This window comes from Myotis myotis, unplaced genomic scaffold (assembly GCF_014108235.1).
Source record: "Myotis myotis isolate mMyoMyo1 unplaced genomic scaffold, mMyoMyo1.p scaffold_m19_p_11, whole genome shotgun sequence".
Taxonomy (NCBI): domain Eukaryota; kingdom Metazoa; phylum Chordata; class Mammalia; order Chiroptera; family Vespertilionidae; genus Myotis; species Myotis myotis.
The window spans coordinates 20,643,389-20,668,061 of NW_023416315.1; the positions used below are offsets into that span (position 1 = coordinate 20,643,389).

The following is a 24,673-nucleotide window of genomic DNA, read 5'->3' on the forward strand; positions in this document are numbered from 1 at the left end:
TGGCAATTTTAAAGTTGAGTGTATGGGAGCTACATGGCTCTACTGTGAAACTAAAACCTATTGCCTTGTCTCTGAGCACGGGAAGCAATTTGCTTCTTTGAAATGCTACTTGTGACTCCAGAGAGTCCCACATCACCTTTGCCCTTGAAAGAGGGAGTTCTGCTTCAACTCAGGTCATAGTCCTTGTTTGTCCAAGGAAACTTTATTATCTTGAAGGAAAAAAAGCTCAGTTCTAATTTTTTTGTTATTATACCCTTCCCCCAAATATGAATATATTTCACATATATTATTTGGGAAATGCATACTTTTGCTTTTATGAAACACAAAGTAAAAAGACTTGCCTAAAATAACATTGCTAGTCAGATGTTAAAAAAACAAAGACAAAATTAAAAATGTGAACCATCTTCACAACACTATTTATCCTCATTGTACAATTTTCACCAAGCAATGCCACTTTTTTGTGATTTACTGATTGATTTTAGAGAGAGAAGGGAGAGAGAGAGAAACACCGGTTTGTTGTTCCACTTGTTTATGCATCCATTGGTTGCTTCTTGTATATATTCTGACTGGGGATTGAACCCGTAACACGTTGGTGTATTGGGATGACACTCTAACCAACTGAGCTACCTGGCCAGGAAAATGCCTTTTTCAATCTTCATTAGTAATACCTCCCATCGGTCAGCTGTCAACACATTTACTTAGCATAATTTTTCAGCTTTCTTATATCAGCCATATTGTTTAAACTCTTGCTCTATTACAGTTAGAAGGACAAAACAAACAACAACAAAAATGACAAATATCTTTAGAAGCTTTCATTGCACTTGTCTTAGAAAAGTCATGAGCAATTAAATAACTTCTCATATCTCATTAATTCATTTAATTTTGTTATCACTTTTCATGGAGCATCCCTCCTCTCTGCTGTAAATGCTGATAACTTACTTCTAAGCCTCAAAATAAAGGGTGACTTTAAAGCTAAAAAAATGATTTTGACCCAAGAGTGATTAAACAACAGAGTAATCGGGTTATCCATTAATTAAATATACCTTGTTTTTCTAGTAAAGTTTTAAAAATGTTTCCCGGGAACTTTTTTTTGTCTCTGGGGTCATGACCTGCCTGAGCAGTGCCAGGCCATTGAATTATTTCAGGCCTCAATTTTCCCTCCTTTACAATGGGAGCATGAATATCAGTCTTCAGTAACTTCATTCCTGAATCACACTGATCAGTTAGGAGGCCTGTAAGACATTTCCAACTTATGCACAAAGGTCTGTGCATGTAAAGGTGTGTTTAAACGTGGGAGGTTTGCAGGCAAGCTTTACTGGAACCTCACTTTAATATTTTAAAAGAGCATTTGCTATAAGGTGGGACTTTCTTGGGCACCACACAGAGCTTTAGTTGACAAAGTAACAAAAGAATTCCAATATTCGTAATATTACTAATCAACATTAAGATTACATCACAGTAAAAATGGGAGAGTTCCATATGAATACATTTACAGCCTACATCCAAAAATAGTAACTAGTGATAACGAATTAGATTAATGATCAACAAACAGAAATGGTCAAGATTGAAAGTGCTATTGCTTAACTTGAGATACATTAACAAGCCAACGTGAAAGGAGAGGATGACTAAGCTCTGACTCATAATTATGGAAAGTACTTTCCTACCATAATCACAACTCTATTCCAAACCATAGTCCATCAAAATGCTGATTTTTCCCATAAATTCCAGCCCATAAAGGTGATTATTTAGCAATTCTGCTTCGTGCCAACATTAGCTACCTTTTATTAATTATTAGTTATAATTTGCATATGAGCTGTAACAAATAACATGGAATTATACGTTGATGCTATGCTTAGAGACAGAATACGGTACAGTCATATAGATTTTTAAATTAGTTTTATTGGGGTAACATCTATAATAATAAAAGTGTAATATGCTAATTGGACTGGACATCCTTCTGGACGACCTTCCAGACGAAGCCAGGACTGCAAGGGAAGCCGGGGCCCCAGGTGCCAGAGGGAAGTAAGGCCTACTCTTGCACGAATTTCGTGCATCGGGCCTCTAGTTGGTAAATAAAAGTATATAGGTTTCAAATGCATGATTCTATAATACATCACCTGTATGTGTGCCCACCACCCAAAGTCAAATCTTCCATCACCATATATTTGATCCCCTTACCCTTTACCACCTTCACACCCCATCCCTCTGGTAACTGTTATACTGTTATCTCTGTCTATGATTTGTTGTTTGTTTTTCTTGTTTGTTCATTTGTTGCTTTCACTTTTATACCCCTCATACCAGTGAAATCATATGGTCCTTAACTTTTTCTATCTGACCTATTTCACTTGATACCGGCCATTTAGATTTACTCTGTCTTATTGAGCCTTCATAGCATGGACATTACATTTAGAGGAATCTGATCGATCAGAGAAAGACTGAGTCTGCCATCAGATAGTTTAGAGTTCAGTCATCAATATGCTTACCTGTCGTTTTATTATTTTACTTGTTAAACATAAATACATCTGTATCAATTTATTACATGCTATGGATCCCATGGACCAAATGATTTGGCAACACAGTACTGAAATGAAAGTCCTAAGGTAAAATGGCAGTTGCTAAAATAAGTTTTCAGTGATTAATAAGGTCTGAGTGGGTGTGTAGATATGTGTGTGAACTTCAACTGCTTTATTTGGATGCTCCACAGTTCCCACATTCAGCCTCTGCAAACAGCACATCCTTGCTCATTCCTTTCTTTGTGGGCGTTTGTAGTTTTACTAAATGGTGCCACTCTACCATGCAGGCATCATTATTTTTATCAACTAGTATGATCTGGTCTGATGTATCAGTCAAGAGCCATTTTTATGGTCTATTATTATGGCTCTTTTCTAGAACGTATTGTAATAATTATTTTCTTAAAAAGACTCCTACTAAGGCCCTACGTATATTCTTTTATCATCCATCAAGTGGGGGCAGATCACTCAGATGTGATTTCAGCCAGCGTGTTCTGCGTTTGGGTCTCAGAAAGGGGGCTTCATCATCTCATTTCCCATTCAGTTGTTTTTCTAGCTGGTATATTCTAATGAACCAAGTGGTGTTTGGCAATGGCCATATCCCAGGCTACACTGCACAGAGCTGACTGTAGGCGTTCAATAAATATTTGTGGAATGAATCCTGAATCATCACAATAAACCTTCTCAAACAGCTTGCCTTTTCTCTATTCCTACGGCAGTGGTTCTCAACCTTCTTTGGCCTAGAACCAAGTATACAGCGAGGCAGAAAGTTGTGTAGGCCTCATTCCACCTGTTCCCAGTTAAGGCCAAAAATCTTCCCAGATTTAATGGGTGGGGGGGAGGAAGTGAAGTTGCTTTTGGTGAAAACAATGAGTTAAAGCTACTTTTCATTAAATTTCACATGTAGATGTGTTGATTCATGATAAATTCAGTCTGTTAATGTTGCCATGAGCATCAAAACCACTGAAATCCAGCCTATTAGCCATTTGTGAGCTGCCTGTGACCCCCACAAAGTGCCCTTTGAGGAACATGGAGTGAACCCATAACTTTGGTTAGTTACAGTCATAATTGTGGCTGGCTGTTCAATCATTTGAAAGTTTCTATTTTTTGTTTCTCTTTCCCAAAGTTCAGATTCAGTGTTCACTTAAATGCCTCATGAGTCTAATTTCCCTTCAAATTTTTGGAAAACAACACAAAACCCTAATAACAAACTCTACTAGTACCTAAAGTGAATAGAGGTTTTTCACAGTTGACAAGGAGATGACAGGTTGGATTTGCAATTCAGACCCTCAACTGCCACTGGATTCGTCTGGCCTCGCAATGAGCAAGAATCCCTTTCATTGTTCATCATCTGACCCCACAAATTCCTCTTGGTCCAAAATGGGAAATCTTCCACAATGGCTGATGCAATCCATTCAGATGCTTTGCCAGGCGGGGATATCCTTGGAATTACCATTTCATGAATGGCAAACATTGCAAAAAAAACAAATGTTTCTAAAACTTGGATAGTTATGCAAAATACTGTCAATATGTACTTCAAACGAAAGGACAACAGTGAGTCCAAATGGGAAAACAAAACAAAACAAAACAACCTACTATATCATTTGCTGTAAAAGCCAAGAGGGCTGTTTCTCCGTCTAAATCATAGACACCATTGCTGATCCTCAGTAAACTCCAATCTGAGTGGATTGGCACAAATTTCCCTCAGGAACAGCAGGTAGAGTTGCACAGTGGTAGAGGATTGAGAACAGTAAGACATTAAAAAATGTTGCTTTAATCTGAAAATCTGGCATGCAGTTTGATCAACACCAAAAGTTATGGGAACTTTAAAGCTGCAAACTGAATCTAAATGTTAGTGAGCACTAATAACAACATGAATGTGCCCCATCAGCTCTGGTATTGTTAATCCGGATATGAAGGAATTATAGAACTGAAAGAGGGTGTGTGAATTTTAACAGTGATGTGAACAACATCTGTCAGCATTTATTGTCCTACTGTGATTGTGGAGAGAGTCTTCTTGGCAGGACTCACGTGAGACAGACCTTCTACCTTGCTGAATTTCCTAGACTGCTGAGAGAGCACTAGAGGAGGAAACCGGTCCTCCCTAAGTGCCAAGGACAGCTGACAAACGCGCATCTTGAGTTAGTCACACTGTGTGAGTTGACATCAATCCTACTTTGTTTCTAGGAGCAAAGGTTGTTTATTACTGGTGTTTCGGTAAGGAGGAAGCCAATGTCTCAATCAATGTATCCGTCCAAAAAAGCAAAGACCCACACACAATAATAATCCAACAAAAATTCACCAACAACACAGTATAGGTTATTTATTCTGAGATGCCTGACTCTACTTTTTATAAAAAGGACACAGCCCTGGAAGGGTGGCTCGATTGGTTGGAGTATCATCCCATACACCAAAAAGTTTTGGATTTGATTCCTGATCAGGGAACATAACTAGAATGTGGGTTCAATCCCCCATGGGGGGGGGGGTGCGGGGTGCATGGGAGGCAACTGATATATAGTTTACTCTCTCCTCCCTTCCTCTCTCTCTAAAAATCATTTTTTTTAAAGTGTCCTCAGGTGAGGATTTAAAAAATAATAATAAATAAAAGCAAGGACACAACATGGTTCTCCCACCACATGGCTAGCTATTGGAAAGGAATTATATATTCAATTTGGGGCAAAGACTTTCTTTGGGAAGAAAACTGTACCTTTCATTATCTTATTTGCTCATCTGTAAAACAAGACTATTTTAGTAAAACATTCTAAAACGGGAACATTCAAAGAGACATTACTTAAAAATAAGTATTGGAAGCTAACTTCAAAATGAGAGAAAAGTAAAACCTGGTATTTTAAATATATCTTTAATTTTCAAATATGAATGTCATAATTTCTAATAAAAAATAAGCACCCTTGAATTTCAGTCCAAGCAAATCAATTATTTTGTGTGTCTTTGTATCCCTTTCTGAATCTGTGTCTTTATTTTGTTTTTCTATATCTTCTCCCTCTGAAACTCTATGTCTCTCTCTCTCTCTCTGTATTGTCTATTCCACTGTGTGTCTTTGTTTTGTTATGTATGCCTTTCTCTGCCTCTCTTTGTGTGTCTGTCACACACACACATTTTATCAGATGTGTCCTTACTAGCTTCACTGGTAAAAAGATCTAGTAAGCTTGTTTCCTGTTTCAGTGTTATTCTTGAAGTGGGCTGCAGCTAGAATCTGAATTTCATTGGGCTATTATTATTTGCAGCTGTGTGACCTTTTTAACCCTGCTTTTAAAGTGACATTTCAGCCCTCAAGCTTAAAACGCCTTGAATGCTGCAAAGTTTTCAAACCAGAGATTTTACACAGGGAACAAGACCAAGAGAGGCACTGTACCTTCTAAGTGAAAATTTCACCAGAACTTGGTGAGAAGTGGGTATATTACTGGGAAGTGTACAGCCAGAACTCTTCCCCAGAAGTCCTAAACTTTACAGGCACTGTGGCAGTTAAATATTACTATTCCATTCCAACTTTCCTTGCCCTGAAAAGATACTCACCATCCACTGGTACCCAAAAGTTCAGAAACTCACAGCCTGAATCAAAGACTCCTTTGGGGTTGTTTCACATACTGCATCCTCCTAAGGGACTGCCCAGGGTTCCCTTTGAATCAGGCTGCAGTGCCCAGGAGGAAGGGTTTCAAATAGCTTTTGTTTCTGGATGCTCACTCGCTTGCTTCCCGAAGGAGGCCCTGACAGGAGAGCGAGCTGGGGGCTCCCATGCTCTCCTGTACTTCTGCAGAGGTTTGTGGTTTTATTTATGTGGTGTTTATACTATGTATGAAAAAACATTCCAGTGGGATTGGGTTTTCATATGTTAGATTCCTCTTTCTTTTTTCTTTTTTTAATTTTTCCATATGTTTCTTTGGAGATGAATCGCCTTTTCAAAGTTCCCAGCTAATTTGTACTTAGGTTCCACCCAACCCTATCTCACAGCTTTCCTATGGCTGGGTGCAGGGGTCTGAAATACTTGCTAAGTAGAGGCATTAAAGGTGGTGGTGAACAAATTGCTGTAGTGTGTGGGAACCTAGGTCCTGTTACTCTTCGTGCTCCATCAAGCACAATAAATCTCTAAGAAAAGTTTATTTGGCATATGTATAGAGATTCTCGGGTTTTAAAGGAACTATTGAAGGTAATCAAATCACTCGGCTTGTTTCTAATGGGACAAAGACAACCTCAGAAGACAGGCTGAAAGGCGGCAAACTTTTCCTTCTTACCTGCTCTCAATTCAAATAAACTGAAAAGGAAGGGGGGCGGGAAGAAAAGGGGGAGGGGAGGGGAGGGGAGGGGAGGGGAGGGGAGGGGAGGGGAGGGGAGGGGAGGGGAGGGGAGGGGAGGGGAGGGAAGGAAAGAAAGCAAAATTGGGACAAGAGGTGATCAGGGGTTTCCTTGACAATGTCATTTTTACCTTTCTAGAAAGGCTTCCACTGCAATTTAAAATAACTGTCCCCATGAAATCCTGAGAGGAAACACTATGATAGCAAAGACATGAATCGCAAACGGGTATATTCTTCTAAATCAGGGGTCCTCAAACTACGGCCCGCGGGCCACATGCAAATACATTGTATTTGTTCCGGTTTTGTTTTTTTACTTCAAAATAAGATATGTGCAGTGTGCATAGGAATTTGTTCGTAGTTGTTTTTTTAAACTATAGTCCGGCCCTCCAACTGTCTGAGGGACAGTGAACTGGCCCCCTGTTTAAAAGTTTGAGGACCCCTGTTTTAAATGGTCAAAAGCTGCTGCCTTTGGAAAATCAGGAGAAAGTCAGTATGGTTCTTTCTTCTCCCCTTGTGCTCCATGATAAAATTGGCCTCTTTAGAGTTATAACACATTCCCAGTGGACCACTCTGCCTCTGGATCATTTTTGGTACATGTGGGGTACATTTGGTTTTTCAACTGTTTTTATGTGAAATGAATATTTTAAAGTATTCTGAAAAATTACAACTTTCCAGTCTTGGTTTTATTTTCACTCATTCACATGCTTTTTATTGGATAGAAATGTTTTCTTTGTATCTTTATTCTATACAAGTGTCCCTGCCTCTCCAGCAACAATAATATATGTCTGGCCCATCCAATGTGTGGGCTGAAGTCATCTTTAACAAAGCACCTGAGACATTTTCCCTGTGCGGGAGTCTGAGCTACAGATTGTGAGACTGGATATAAACACAGTGGGGACTGCGCCAGACCTCTCTGCTTTCTGCAGGGGCCAGTAAGGGGCTGTTTCATCTTGCTCTTAAATCTAAAGATTACTATTACTGACTTACTATTAAAAGGCACTTGAGAATGATGGTATCGATGCGGGTGCTTTTTTCTCTTTGACTCCAGAAGAAAACGAGGCATTCCCAAGTTCTATCTAAAGTAACCAGCACTTCTGTTCAGAGTCTGTGACATCTCACAGTGTCAGCTGAATACAAGGTAAAAATACACACGAAGACTTGATTCAGATTCCTAAGACACTGTGCTTCAAATGTCAAGCATGTGAGCATTTGACAGTGCTAGCAGGTCACCTAAAGGCCACTTCGACGCAAAAACCTGATGTCATCTAGAGATTCTGCAACCATCCTAATAAGGTCCCCTTTCTAAAGACTAGAAAAGGCACATTTGCATTTGCCCTCCTAGGGAAGGTATGATTTTCTTGCATGGTCTAATAAGGGGATTTGGAAATCTCTGAAACCAATTTTTCGTTGCCACTGTTACTGGGGACACCGCTGACATTTAACTGGGGAGTATGAAATATTCTATGATGTGCCGAATGGGCAGCCCTGTGCAACACTGAAGTCCCTCTACCCATCAGCCAATAGTGCAGCTTTTGCAAGAGTAATACTAATATAAGCCCCACTGCCCCTGGTTTAGAAGTAAGAAGCAGATAGATAAGGGTAAAAGAATAGTCAGGGTGAGACAATAAAAACAAAGTCAGCATGCAGAAGAGGAAATGAAAGTAAAGGACTAAACGCATGCCCACCTCTTTATGCTTTTCAAAGAGCTCTGCAAACCTCGGACAGAACTAAGCTTAGGCTAAGGCTAGAGTCAATGCCAATAAAAACACTATGAATATTCAAAAAAGTATGTGAGATTATCATTCCCGCTCAGTGTGAAGGAGGGATGTGGACTGTTGCCAAAACTGTAACTAAGCAGAAGCATACCCGCTCAGATTGGATCCAGAGGAGACAGAAGAGTAAGCCAGCATGAGTAGAGTAGATTGCTTTAGATGAATTACCTCAGTTAACTACCTGCAGCTAACCCCACTCTCCAGGCAACTTACCACACCACCTTAAGCAGTGTCGACTCAACAGCAGCAAAAGAAAGCATTGACCCAACAGGGAAAGAAGGCTCTTGCTCAGCCTTTTCAGTCCTGATACCTGCCTGTCGGTTTTCTGTTATTGCTGAGGATACCTCCATTGAAAAGAGCATGGTTCTCTTTCCTTTTCTCCTTTTTAAAAACTTAAATAGAGAACATCACAAGTCTCTAAATTCTGTTTTAATGTTGCTGGTATCATCAGATATCAGTCCATAGAATACGTATTAGGGGAACATTGGTTTCCTAACCAACCTCCTCAGTAAGAAAATATAATAGACAAATAATAATAATAAGAAGAAGAAGAAGTATGTATACATAAACATATATATAGTGTGTATATATATAATTTACATATATAAACACAAATACATATTTAAATGCATATATATTTAATTTTTTATCTTGTGGCCTATTAAGTTTTCCTATTGAGAAGCTGGGGTATGTTGACTCATGTATGTATTCAAACACACACATTACAGAGATTATTTCATTCCCATAAACTGGCTCGAGACTTAAAACTGATACCTAGTCCCTAACATAGCCCAGGGGAGGACAGTGAACTGGCCAGGAGACAGAATAAGGGCATGCATTTAGTCCTTTATTTTTATTTCCTCTGCAGGTTCACCTCTGGGTGCAAGGTCACCAAGTTCAGGATCATTTCAGTGGTATTTTAAAAGTGCAGAAATAAGCTGTATTTTTGAGGATCACGAAATCATTTCCATAGACTAGAAAAATCCTTAATGTCTTCCTAAACTTCCAACTTTGATTAAACAAATGAGTCACTCACTAAAGCCTCTGAATCCGCTGAAACACCCTGGAAAAGGGACACAGAAAGAAAAGACCTTTTCCTTGAACCACCACCCACAGAGGTTACACTGTACCAGACTCCAATTCAGCCTGAGGTCCCCACTATTCATAAACAAATGCAGGGCCAGCTCCTTCTGTCCCCCAGGGCACGGCCCCCAGACAACAGCACCATTTTTTGATCAACACTATACATGAGCAAGGAAAGGGGAAGGGGATTTTTTTAAATGCCCCTGCTCTCCACAACCTCAGCCCCTCCCTAAGCACGAATGAGGTCTCTTTGCTCGGGGGTGTAGGTCAGGTCCTGGGAAATACCCCAACCTGGACTCTTCCAAGAGGCAAAGTGAAAGGGGAAAGGGTGCAGGCAGGCAGCACCCAGAGGGGATGTGGAGGAAGGCCTATGAGACATCTCCATTGAGAGGATGAGTGAAGGGGAAGGGAAGAGACAAGCCCCCAAATCCTCCCAGGGAAATTGCAGCTGTTCAAGGAGGGAATTCAAGGATCTTCAGAGGCCATTGTTCACAGGCTGCTTCGGGGAAAGGGGTGTGTGGACAGTGATTGATTACCTGTCACTGAGAGCTTGTTCACAAATGATTCAGCCTCCGCATGCATTGGGGGCAGATCAGAAACTGAGGACACTGGTCTCATTCATTCATTCTTTTCCCCCATTATCTCAGAGCACCTACCATGCATTTGGCCCTGTGACAGGAACATGGAGGCACCGCAAAGATAGCCCTGCCTCTGATCACTGACCGCCCCACGGGAGGTGAGGCCTGTACAGACGTCTGTGGTGGAAGGTAGGGTGTTAAAGGCCATAAAGGGGTATTAGCAAAGGGCTCTGAGAGTTCAGAGGCCATGAGAAAGCAAGGCTGTTTCATTAACTCCCCACTCAAATATCATATAATCTCCTTTCACAGTTAAATCTTTTTCATAAGATGTCAACTCAAGGCACATGTTCACACACACTCACACACACAACACACCTTGGAGCAATACTAGAAGTAAGGTTTATGTGTTTGTTTGTTTAAATTAGGCTTTATTTTGCTTTGTCCTGATAAGTAAGACTACAGTGTTTGTGGTAAACCTAACATCGTGACCAAGGGTCCAGATGTTATGTTAGAAAATCAACAGTTAAATCTCAGCTCCCTTGCTAACTAGCTGTGTAATTTTGGGCAAGATGCTTAACTTCACTGAACAGTATTTTTCTCACTATAAAAAAGAGACAGTAGACAATGGCAGCATTATCCGCCTCACAGGGATATTGGGAATGTCGAATAGGATGCTGTTTGGGAACGGGCTATGAAATGTCGGTTACTGTTTTTATTACAGACTTGCCTTACGGTAAGCACAGAGCTGCTGAGGTACCGATGGCACAGTGAGTGACATCTATATTTGGCAGCCTACAGGATGTTGGAGATGATGATCTTTAACGAGATTCTGACTTCTATGATTTTCTGATAATCTGGTAATTATCCAGCAATACCTTATCTACTAGCTTTTTACTTGAAGGCTGCCGGGTAGAATTAATTATCTTTGTATTCTAATTGAGGCGTGATGTGAAGACATGTTGTGGAGTCTCTGGTCTATGTTCGAACCCTAGTTCTACAACACTGCAGCCAACCTATGAGCTTAGGGAATTGGTGACTTGACCCCGGGATACACTTGGCCATTGCTGCCTGAGGCAGCCAGGGAGCATTGGACACCTTGCCCTGAGCTTGGAGGAGCCAGAGCAAGAACTGCACATGAACTTGTTTACCTTCCTAGAGCACTGCTCCTGACTACAGAAATGCAGGTAATGTCCACGCCCTCACCTGTGCCTGGCTACACTCCCCTTGCAGTCCAGGCTCCATCACCCTCAAGGTAAGAAAATCATGGCATTCAGAAGGTGCCTGGGACAAGCTGAGAAACTTGGTGCCTTCTTATCCGTGGGTGAGTTTAGGCTTATGCACGGACATTACACGGAAGGCTAAGGCAGGTTATGACCTTTTTGACATCTACTCTTCATTTGGGTTATAAAAAAAGAAAGCAAATCTTCCTTTTGTTATTATATTTTCTTTAGCAAAGTACATTTTCCTTTATCATCTTACTTTTGATCTCTCTTAATTTTTCTTTACTTCCCTCACAATTTTTGTTCCCAAAAGATCCCAGGGGGGTAAAAACATTTTGAATCAGGCATGAAGAGTTAGTTAGGAAGTCACAGCACAACCAAACACCTGGTCGTTTCAAGCACTTGGGAAAGTGGCGAGCTGACATCTCCCTAAGAGCTACATTTCTAGCCCAGGACACTGGGGGGAGTTCAAGGTGAATGGCTCGAGACCTCTGTCCCTGAAAGTAGGTCACCTCCCAAGGCAGAAGGGTCTGTGTGTGTGGAGAGAGCCTCAGAGAGTCTGAGTTTTTCAAAAGCTTGGCAGTAGTCAAAATTTTACTTAATGAAAAGATCTCTTCTGTATCCTACTACATCCTGTGTATTGGGCATTTTTAACCTCACAAAAGCATTTTCCATCAAGGCTGAGAAAAAGCCTTGTTTAGATACGACTTTGATTTATCTTCTCCACTAAGTGCCTCTGGAGGGAGCACAGCCGGTGAAGCCGCTCCAATAAGATTTAGGATGGCAAAATTCCCAGTTCTTTCCCAAACCTTCAGTATGCTGATCTACCTTCGTGATACCCACATCAAAGGATTTCTGGTCTTTTCCAAGCAAGGGGATTATTCAAAAGTGACATCTAGCTAATGTTTGTAAGTTGCTTCAAGGACCTTGAACACAAGTCCAAAGTCCTAAAGTCCTAGTATCTCCGTTATTTCTTCATCTGTCCTCTACAGTTTCCAAAGAAACAGAAACAACCACTTAGACACACACACACACACACACACACACACACACACACACACACACAGGCTCACTCACATCCTCTGGACACCCAAGTTAACCAATGTCTCTTTTCCTCCAAAACTGCCAATCAGCCAGTCACCAGGCAAACAGCTCAAGCACCAGGCAAAGAAAACATGTTATTTTTCTGGGCAAGCCTTAACTTCACTGCCTACAAAACACAGCCCCACAGGGCACATCCCACACATGGGAAGATTAAGGCTCCCCTCTCACGATGGAAACCAATGGTTACCCGTCAACGCCTGCGGAAATTGAGGTCAGGATTTGCCAGCATGCACCCTGAAGTTCAAGCTCATTTATTCTTGCACTTTCCTACCCAGACCAGTGCTCACATCTAAGCCTCTCCTGTTGATAATATTCAAGGAAAGCTCTGAAAAGAGGGCATGAGAGAGAAGGCTTCTCCTCCCCACAGAGCCTGACCCCTCAGCCGCCCAACACCCAGGGGATATCTCAGAATGAATTTGCTCAAAGGCAGTGCTGGATAATAAAGGAACTTGGATGCCTAAATGTCCCTGAAACAAGCGATTTGGCGAGCCACAGTTAGAAAAAGAAAGCAAAAATAAACAACAAAACCCAGGCTTCAGATGGTCCCTTTAAAAATGAGGCTGTCAGGAGCCAAGTTCCACAGTGTACACAAGTCACTTAAAGGCACACCCCGGAGCACTTGTCAGAAAGCTTCAAAGTGCAGGGGAGGCTCCCTGCCACGGGCCAGGGTCATGGACCCGAAGGTGACAATGAGACACTCCCAAGAACATCTGGCCAAATAAGCCAGGCGCCGGGCCTTTCCAGATGGCGGAGTGCAGCCTCTGTCTTCGCTCGTTAGCTGAACCCAGATTCCTGTCCTGGGTTCGGCTGCTTCGTGTGGACAGCAGAGCACAAACCTCACTCACCCCGACCCAGTGCAAGGTTGGGTTTGAAGGCAGCTGAGGGTCTTCCAGCAGATGTCCCTGAAGGACCCATGAGGTGTACTTGGGGAAGGAGGTGAAGGAAACAGCTGAGGCCCTATTCTCACAAAGCAAAGGGGAGCAAAAACCACAGCACAAGACTCATGTAAGTGACCAAGACAAACAACATTTGGGGAAGTCCATTGAGAGAGATAAAAAGGGGGATAGGATAGAGACACTTTTGAAAGGGGGTCAGGTACACTTCACTGAGCGGACACATTTGCCTTGAGGCCTAAAGAATGCAAATGAGCTGTCTGAAGAGAGAAGAAGGGGGTGTTCCAGGTAGAAGGGACCCCAAGGCAAAAGCTTGGCAGGTGTGAGGGACTCAGAAGGCTGGCAGACAGGATGTGGTGGGTGAGGGAAAGAAAAAGGGACCCAGGAGCACTGAGAAGCAGGCAGGCCTCGAATCATCCAAGAGTAGAGTCATTGCAAGAGCAACGGAAAGTACTAAAGAACAGGCTGTAGAGAGAGGGCACTTGAGAAGTGAAAGTCTCTGTTCCTCAGCCCTCACTCATATGGAACCTGAGATCATCACTGAACTTCGGGACAGTTGTGATGATGGCAAGGACACTCTAAAGGTCCAGGAGCCTGCCTTGCACTGGGGCAAATGTCTAAGCCTCTCTGAATTTTAGTTTCTTCATTTGTGAAAAGGACAGTCTTTTTACATAGAGTCATGGTAAAGACTGAATGAGGCATCCAATAAATCACAGCTCTGTAGTACTACATAATCTTTAAGAGTATCTGGGTTCAAATCTTGGTTCTTTCATTAATTAGTTGTGTGACCTCAGATAAGTCATTTAACCTCTCTGTTCCTCAGTTACTTCACATGGATATGAGTATATGAGGATTAAAGAAGTTAACATATGTAAACAATTTTTTACAGTGCATGGTACATGGTAAGTGCTATGTAACTGCCAGCTCTTATTACTATGATAAAATCTGAATCTAAAACTGTGGAAAAACATATGTTAAATAATCATGTAAATATGGTTTATTTCACGGTGACAAAAATAACAGGCAAGAATAGCATGGCATCTTAGTATCATTCATTGGCAGAGAAACTAATTTTTATTCATGTATGAACTTGTTATGTCTATGTAGTAAAAAAATAAGGTCCTAAATTTTGTTTTCATATACTTAAACAACAAGCTATAATTTCAGAATGACCTAGCAAATTCTTAATTGCCTAAGCTAATTTCTCCAGTGAGCATTTTCTTTGCCGGCACAGCAATATCTGCAGGTGCACTCAAGACTGTGTGCCATTCCCCACTTATCGTGGGCAGAGCAGGCATTTCCAGGTCCCTTCGGCTGCCTCTCTTAAAATGTTCTCTTGTTCACCCAACCTCTTTCCTAGGATGCCACCCTAGCCAACTTTATGGGGGCATTAGGTTAATGGTGGTGGCTGTTCTCTGATCCTTGGAAATGTTTGCAATTGCACAGTAGCTTCAACACAGTAGCCCCCAGAAGTGAACAATGTGGGAAGTTCTGACATAGGATGACGTGACCTGGGGTGACTTCGGCACACCTCACATCACTCCTCAAGAGTGACTCCTCCCCTGTGTACAGAAGGGAAATAAAGAATTACAAATATCAGTAGGACCAGTTTCCATAGTTCCTCAGTGGGGTCTGTGAATGGTGCTACATCTGAAATGTATATTGCCAGAGTTGTGCTCAAGAATCACAACAAAGAGCAGATAGGACTTCTTGGAACCAAAGCTGGGAAGTATTATATCTTTCCCTTCCTAGATGTACAAAAGGACAGAAAAACCAAAAGGGTGGAATAAAAGGTTGTGTGCGTGTGTGCATGTGTGTAAGTGTGTGTGTGTGTGGTGTGTGTAGTGTCTGTATTAGGTCGCAACCAGTCCTAGTGACCCTCCCTCAGTGGAGGACAGTTCTGCTGGATGGTCTCCCTCTGCCCCTCCAGATCCATTCTCGGCTCCCCACTGTGTCCTAGGAGCTGCCAGCAGATCCCTGACTGGAGGGTTGAAGAGAAGAGAAGTCAGGTGTCTACTCCCTGCGCTGCCCCTCTGCTGGGTTTGGGTTGCAGTGGCTGTGTATCTCCATGCATGGTGGGCTGCCCCTCTCTCCCAGCTAAGCCCTCTCCAGTGAGTTCTTCCTGTGGTCCCCGTGCCATCCAGCTCTGGGGGTGGTTAGCCTTCCCACAGCTATGAAGTAGTCCCTTCATTACATCTCCTCTCATTATCCCTTGGAAGCTGCCTTCTATTCCTGTGGGGGCCCTGACCGATACAGTGGCCTATGCGTGAGGACTATTTAATCATGTTCATGTGCCTAGGACCAAAGTGACCACTGATTCTCCTAGATCAGAGCCCAGATTGCAAGACCGTGCCCTAGGGGCACAGGTTGGACTCAGGGTTCTCTGGAGGAGTCAATGGACCAGAGCGATGTCATTTGACCATCTTGTTAAGGGAGCTCTGGGAATCCAGAAGTTCCTAAACAAAGACACCTCAGAGCATTCAGGGCCTATCTGGGATGAGGTAGAAGGACTTCTTCCAAAATGTTTTCTGATTAAGTGCTATTGGTTTTATGAGGTAAAAAGCTAAATCAAAAAAGAAGGCAGGGAAGGTAACAACAATTTATTATTGTTTATTAGTCCTCACCTCAACCCTATGGGAAAGGTGTTGTATTCTCCTTAGCTTACAGATAAGGAAATCTGGGGTAAACAGCTTCTCCAAAGACCCAGATGGAAAGAAGGGAGCCAGGAGCCAAAAAGGCATCTGCCAACCCTGACGCCTGCACTCTTTCCACCACCCTGCCCGTCTTCTTCTCTCAAGATTAAAACTTTCCCCAAAAATCAGTGAAAATGTCCTACCAGCCAATGATAGATACAACACTATCTGGAGAAACATTATCATGCTCAATCTTCACAAGGAACCACACTAAAAACATAGGGCTTCCCCCGCCCCAGTCATACTTAGGATTAAAATGACCAATTCATCTAACTAGATGGAACTGGCTAGAAAGACCCAGGAAAGAAACATAGAACCTATTTATTCTAATAATGCTTTTTTTTATATATAAATGAAGGTGCCATTATGCCCTTCAGGTCTGTTTTTGTTTCATTTCTTCAACTTGCCCAAGTCTGGCTTCTCAGTTGTCTTTATTTTGACTTTTTCTGCCACCGAGAGGGGCTGCAGGTTCTGTGAGATCATTGCCTTTTCATTACCTTTCCAGCTGTGCTTGCCACCTTGCAGAGGCCAGCGAAGCCCAGGTCCTCTGCTTCCTTTCTAAAGCCTGACAATCGCACTTTCTCCACTTCAAAGTCACACCACGTGACCTCAGGTGGCTGACGTAAATGGACACTCACGCACGGGATTATTCACTCCATGGCCTTTCCATTTGGGGAAATAAAGGGAGTCATATGTTAACCTTGGTGGGGTTTAGCAGTTTACAAAGACCTTTTCCACACGTTAATTTAACTTGGTTCTTAGAATGATTTATGAGATGTATGTATTTTTTTCTCATTTTGCAGATGACGAATCTGAGGTTTAGAGAGGAAAGTGCTATGACTGAGGTCACACGGCCAGGAATAGGCGGAGCTGGGACTTGAATTCAAGCCCCGAAATACTAGGGGAGTCTTAAAACGGAGGAGAACAATGAATTTTCCAGTGTTTGGGGGATGTTTCTGCAGCTGAAGAATTAGCCTAAGTACCAGTGAGTCCTAAAAATACACTTATGATACAAAGGTACAATTATTGCTCTAAGGGTTCTATGTCCCATGGAGTGTCCCAAAGACAGGGGTGGAGGTTGTCCTCTAACCTTGGGGGCTGTAGAAACTGCATCCAGCACCTTCCCAGCACGTTCTGCCCTGGGTCAAGCTGGAAAACTCTCTGTGCTGTGTCCCCAGTCCACGTTCCCAGCACACCCCTACATCTGAGCCTTGGACAGCCTCTAGAGCAGTGGTTCTCAACCTTCTGGCCCTTTAAATATAGTTCCTCATGTTGTGACCCAACCATAAAATTATTTTCATTGCTACTTCATAACTGTAATGTTGCTACTGTTATGAATCATAATGTAAATATCTGATATGCAGGATGGTCTTAGGTGACCCCTGTGAAAGGGTCGTTCGACCGCCAAAGGGGTCGCGACCCACAGGTTGAGGACCGCTGGTCTAGAGAGTAATGTGGGGGAAATTCAAAATGTCCCCTGTCCGACTCTCTCCCTCTGCAGTACCCACCACAGTCTTGTGGTTTCCAGAGCTCTTCAGAAGCTGCAGGAGTCCTGACATCTCTCTGCTCTGCATCCTGTCTATCCTCAGCACCTCCTGACATTCTGCATAAAGAGGTAGCCTCAGAATCCCTTCTCTCCCAAAATAAGGCTTGGTGAGGATGGGACTAAGAACCCCTCCCAACGGATTCTACCCTAAGTGTCCACATTATCTGGATGCAGTTACCAACCGCACCACAGGCCAACTGCATAACCATTGGGAGCCTCTGTTTCCAGAATAACACAGTACCTCAAACTGCTGTGGTACATGAAACTACCCATGTAGAGCATGTAGCACAATATCCAACACACAGGAAATACTCTGTAATAGTCATTATTATCACAAGGTTTGTTCCTCGGAACTACATAGCTGTGCCTTACAGAAGCCTTTATTTTCAAAAAGTATATCATCCTTTTTTAAATAATAACTTGAAAAAAAGGTGCATGAGGTATGAAAAACTGAAGAATAAGTTAGATCATCTAGATAGAATGAAAATGTTTCAAGAAAGACACAAACTAACAAAAATGACTGAAGAAATCTGAATAAACCCATAAAAGTAACGAGAATGAATCAGTAAATTTTTTTTTAATTCCCCCAAAGAAAAGCTTAGACCCAGATGGCTTCACTGGTGAGTTCTACCAAATGTCTAAAGAGGAATTAACACCAATCTTTCTCAAACTCTTTCCAAAAATAAAGAGGAGAAAACACTTTCCAACTTTGTCTATGAAACCATTATTTATCCTGACACTAAAACCAGACAAGGGCTGACAAGGAAAAACAAAAACTATACACCACAGTTCTTACAAGTATAGATGCAAAATAGTCAATAAAATACTAGCAAACCAAATCCAGAAACATATAAAAAGGATTATACAGCATGACTAAGTGGAACTTATCCCAGGAATGCAAAGTTGGTATAACATCTGAAAATCAATGAACACATTTCACCAATTTAATAGAATAAAGGAGAAAAAAACACATGACCAACTGCAAAGACACAGAAAGAAAGCATTTTATAAAATCCAACACTCATGATAAAACACTATAAAAACTAGGAACAGAAGGGTGCTTCCTCAATCTGATAAAGAAATTTTTTTTAAAATACATACCCACAATGGTTATCACATGTAATGGTAAAAGACTGATGCTTTACCCCAGGATCAGGAAAAAGAGAAGGATATCAGCTCTCACCACTTCCACTTCACTGGAGGTCTAGCAGGACAATTAGGCAAGAACAAGGAATAAAAGGCATCCAAATTGGAAAGGGACAAGTAAAAATATCTCTATTCACAGATGACATAATCTTGTGTATAGAAAGTACTAAGGAAGCTATCAATTTAAAAAAACTATTAGAACTAATGAATACTCTCAACAAGCTTGTAGGATACAAGGCAATGTATAAAACTTATTTGTATTTTTATACACTAGCAATGAACACTCAGAATATAAAATTAAGAAAATAATTTCACTTACAATAGCATCAAAATAATAAAATAGATAATAAATTAACAAAAGAATTGCAAGACTTGCATACTAAAAACAACAAAATTTTTCATTGAAGGAAATAAGAAGATACCTAAATATATGAAAAGGCATTTCAAGTTCATGACTTGCAAGGAGTAATATTGTGAAATTATAATACTCCCCAAGTTCATCTACAGATTCAGTATAATCCCAATCATAATTCTAAATGCTTTTTTTGGCATAAATTGACAAACTGACCCTAAAATTCATAGGGAAATACAAGGGACTCAGAATAGCCAAAACAATCTTGAAAAAGAACATATTTTCTATTCTAACTCAGAATATGAACATTTAATAAGCACAAATGCTAGAACATACCCATCAAAAAATACAACTGGAACACCTTGTCTTGTTGATTGCTGTCTAATATAACAGGTGCTTCTTAAAGTGTGGTGAATTAGGACATGTGGATTTTTCTCTCACCCACCTAAGACTTGCTTCTTGTTTATATCTTTCCTTCCTACATCTTCTGTGATTACACCTTTCCTAACACTCAGTATTTTTATAGGATCCACATTGTTGACACCCCTTCCTCTACTCGTTTGGTGCTGTCTTCTCCTTTTTCTAGGACTTTCCTCCCTCTCACAGTCCTTTCTGTCCTTTCCTACCACCCGCATGTGATTTATGGTCAAATTCTCTCGATTCTACTTCTCTTAAATCTGTCCACTTTTCTCCACTCCCACTGCCACCATCTGAGACAAAATATTCATCATCATCCTTAACTACTTTTCTTGGAACAGCTCACAGTATGAATAGCTGATCCTCACGAAGCACTCACTTGTGCAAAACAGCTCTCATTTCATCCTCACGGTAATCCTACTGGGTGGGTGTTGTCATTATTCTTCATTTTTAAAATGTGAAAAGTCAAAGACTCAGACAGGCTAAGTCACCTGTCCCCCAGTGCTGACAGTCGAGTCTGTTGGGCTCATGGCCTTCGTTCCTGCCTACCACACGCCCTCCTGCCCCCAGTCCTGCCACATGGCCAACACAGCTGCCAGAGTAATGTCTCTAACCTCAGTGCCAAGCACGGCACTCCCCTACATCCAACCTTTCATTGCCCTCTAGGGTAAATTATGAACTCTTTAGTAAGGTTCTGCCTGATGATGCTCTTCCCTAACCCCCCTGTCTTATTTATGGCCAATTCCTACGAGTGCTTTAGAAATCACCTTAGCTGTCACCACCTTCATGACAGACACCTCATCTGAAAAAAATGAGTGAGGAGACCTTCTCATGGGTTTGCTAGCCTTTGCCCTTACCCCCCTGAAAGCCCTTAAAGGGCAGAACAACACATTATCAGAGGTAAAACTGCAGGCTCCCAAGTTAGATTTGAGCTTCAATTCCAGTGGTGCTACGTGTCAGGTATGTGATCTTATAGTTTCCTCATCTGTAAATCAGGGATAACAATGGCACTAGCATGCACCTCTCTTAAGTTGTTACGAAATTTAAATAAAATAACACGTGAAGCAATTAGATATGGTAAGTTCTTCTATGTTAATAGGTAAACATTTTTCTATTTACCTTCTCCCTTTTATCCTGTTCTATTTCTCTTTCTGTTATTTCTTCCAACTTTCATTTCTTCATATTAGTGTGTATTTTTACATTTGTAAACAATTGATACTTTTTAAAATTCTTCTTTCGCCGAAACCGGTTTGGCTCAGTGGATAGAGCGTTAGCCTGCGGACTGAAAGGTCCCAGGTTCGATTCCGGTCAAGGGCATGTACCTGGGTTGCGGGCACATCCCCAGTAGGAGATGTGCAGGAGGCGGCTGATTGATGTTTCTCTCCCATCGATGTTTCTAACTCTCTATCTCTCTCTCCCTTCCTCTCTGTAAAAAATCAATAAAATATATTTTAAAAAAAATAAAATAAAATAAAATTCTTCTTTCTCAAAGCGATTCTGTGAAGTAGGCAAGACAAATTATTTTATAGAGACATCAAATGTCCTTATATGTCACATGACTGCAAGGGGACAGTAGTTAACAGGTAGTGAGGTTTAATAAGAGCAACAGCAGTAGAAGCCACAGTATCAGTGTCAGGAACTGCAGCTGTAGGAAAGTCACTAGTTCTATTAATGCCACTAATTTACTTCTCTGCACCTCATTTTCCTCATGTATAAAATGGGGATAACTACACATTCTTATAAAGATTGTGGTGAGGATTAAAGAAGATAACATGTATGAAGCATCTGTTCAGTGCCAGAAATATACTCAACACTCAGTAAATATCAGTTAATGATGACTGGGCCCAGAAAGGATAAGGTCACTGAGCCAGTCAAAGCTAGGGTCAGCACGAACCCAAGATGGACTCTCCACAACATCAGCCTGCCTTTCCACGGGAACATAGCCTGGTCATGTTTTCAGTAAAAGATATAGTTTGATCATATTCTAATCAGCCAGCTCATCCCTAAGTATGTATTCTGCCTGCTTTCTGCTTTACTTGGAAGGGAAAAGAGGAATAAGAGGTGGGGGCAATAGTGTAGAAGAAGGCATTTAATGCAATTCATGATACTAAGGTTCCAAAACTTAAAATCGCCCCATGGGCCTTGCCTTTATGGGTGACTTAATAAAGAGACACCAGGGCCATATGACTCTAATCCAACAACTAGTCTCAATTTTCTGGGAGCCTTGGCAATGGGGGAAAAAAGACTTTTCTTGATTCCTTTTTAAAAATAATTTGTATTGATTTTGGAGAGAAAGGGAGAGAGAGATAAAAACACCAATGATGAGAGAGAATCATTGATCAGCTGCCTCTTGTACACCCCACACTGAGGATCAAGCCCACATCCTTGGCATATGCCCCAATTGGGATTCATACTTTGACTTCCTGGTTCATAGGTTAATACTCAACCACTGAGCACACTGGCTGAACCTTTTTTCTTGATTCTTATTTTCAGTACTCTCCCACTCCTCCAAACGAGAAGGATAGCCAAGATGCAAACTCAAATGGATAAAATAAATAGAAATGTGAGAAAACTGAATGAGGGGGACTAAGGATGAGAGGGGTGGGGTTTGCCCAGGTGGCTAGAAGCCAGCTCTGAAGACAAGCTCTGTCTCTAAGAACATGACCACCACCAGGTGCCTGTGCTGATTTTTCCAGGAGGCCATGAATAAAGCCCAAATTCCACTGGGGTATTCATGTGGAGGGGTCAACAAGGGAGTGGAGTCAATGAGTACAGTACATCTTGGCAGGGAGGGGACAGGGTGTGGGTGTCCTGTCATCAAATCTGCAGGACATCAACCCAGCCCATTACATCAGCAAAAATCGCATCAGAGAGGGAGCATAAGGATGAGGCCCATCAGAATCATCAGATCCCACAGCAAGGCATTAAAAAACTTCCTATCTCTCTCCTCCGCAGCTCTTTTGGGACTCTCTATGTGAATTGCCATTCCCATTGCCCCCTATGTCTCAGGAACCCCATAGGTATTGACTTCATATCAATACATTTAATTCCTGTAATACCCCTTCCAGAAAAACAATAGCATCCATATTTTACTGGTGACTAAGCTGGGCTCAGAGAGGTAAAGCCATTGGCCATGATCACAGTGTTCAGCAAAGTTGAGATTCGAACCCAGATCTATCTGAAATCATAGCCTGTGTTGTTTGTTTGTTTCTTTTTTCACCAGACTACACAGCTTCCAGAGTAAGTTCAGGATCCCTCTCTCGGCACAGACTTTTCCTACCTGCCTTTTGGTGATTATATAACCTCAATAGTAGTAAAAGGCTTTTTTTTAAATTTAAAGTTAAATCCAATTTTATATAAGCTTGCATTGTTTTTTACATTTTCAAAACACCACTCATGACACTCCATTGCAATCTATTAGTTAATGTGTGCTGCACTGCCAGGCATCTTGCTAAACATTAGAAGATATAAACTAAACAGTCTCAGGTCTTTCTCCAAGACCCAAAACTAAGCTTAACTTGATGTAGGGGTTTCTTAAGGAACTAATATCTGAATCTAAGACATGGCTTGTCTGCTCACTGCTAATGTGTCCTGCTGGGAGCAAGACTCCAGCTCCAGGTGTCTTCTCTAGCGTTCTGTCTTGGCTCCCTGTTCTAGTCATCTGACTAGTAACACAGCTTCCTCTCAAGGCTAGAGTCCTACCGTGCTCTTCCAAGTTCCCTTTCCAGGCCCAGAGGCCTGTCCAATGGCATAAAGTCTGATAGGACAACCACCATGCATTCTCTGGTCTTAGTATGTAGACTTGTTGAGAAACCCACCCCTCATATAGAGTTCCTATTATAAATATCTTGTAAGGATCATGATCAGTTACTACAGTGGGCGCCAGGATAACCCTTCCCTCAGCCAGCTAGCCAGATACTCAGTTCTGAGGCAGGGATTAGACCCAGTTCTAAGCCCACCTACCACCAATGCCACTTTTGCAAGTCACCGGGTTATACCTAGCTGAGCACCTGAGTCCCAGGGACAAGACAGAAATGGCCCCTTTGTTTCTCTGTCTAAAAGCAAGTCTTCTACAAACTTAAGTTTTCCTGCATTTATCTAATGTACCTAAGCACATCAACATAAAATCCAAACCTTGGCATGGCCCATTGTCAGGAATTTTAAACTCATTTTGTTTACTTTTTATGTAGCAACTTCTCACATTTAAAACCAAATCTTAAAGTTATTTTGATAGAAGACACAGAGGAACTATTTTCAGGTCAACTACTCCCCTGTCCCACAAATGTGTATAATTGCCTACCACATGCAGGACACAGGGGTGAGCCTGCCCCTTGCACATTGAAGAAATTTGCTATTTAGTATATACAGACTTAGATTCCTAAAGTTAGTAGGCCAGTCCCAAATCTAGCAATTATAGAATTCAGAATGAATTTTTATGAAAGCTTTACTCAGTGATTGTCCTGTCTGTCCAAACAAGAAGAGAACGTGGCCTGTATGGCGTGGCTGAGTGGCTGAGCGTCAACCAGGAGATCATGGTTCAATTCCCAGTCAGGGCACATGCCTGGGGTGTGGGCTCGATCCCTGCTCTGGTTGCTGGCCTGATTTCCCCACCAGATTCCCAGTGTGAGGTGTGCAGGAGGCAGCTGATCAATGATTCTTTCTAATCACTGATGTTTCTATCTCTTTCTCCCTCTCCCTTCCTCTCTGAAATCAATTAAAAATATTTTTTTTTAAAAAAGAGAATGTGCCCCAGGCAAGTTCTGTAAAGAAAGGTCAGGAATGAAATAGGTGAGGTCTGTCCATGTGCAAAACAGCAGATGCAACAGCCACATTTAAGGAAGACCTGTTAGCCTGCCTCTCTGCTAAAGGGACAGTATCTTTAGTGTTGCTTTTTTTCGTTTGCTTAAGAACTCCACAAAGACTTTGATCTCCACTACCATCTAGGGAACTCTTATGGAGAGAATTATTGTGTTACCAAAAGGGTCTTTAAAAGCAGCCTCTTGGCTCAGGATGTAGTGCCCCCATTAGCAAGCAGTCCATCACTGTGGA

General features: G+C 41.7%; 1 protein-coding gene across 3 annotated transcripts in view; it reads right to left on the reverse strand.

Annotated features, from left to right (window-relative positions):
- CREB5 (cAMP responsive element binding protein 5) overlaps positions 1-24,673 on the reverse strand; it is a 398,853-nt gene that overhangs the window by 333,931 nt on the left and 40,249 nt on the right. The window lies entirely within an intron of this gene.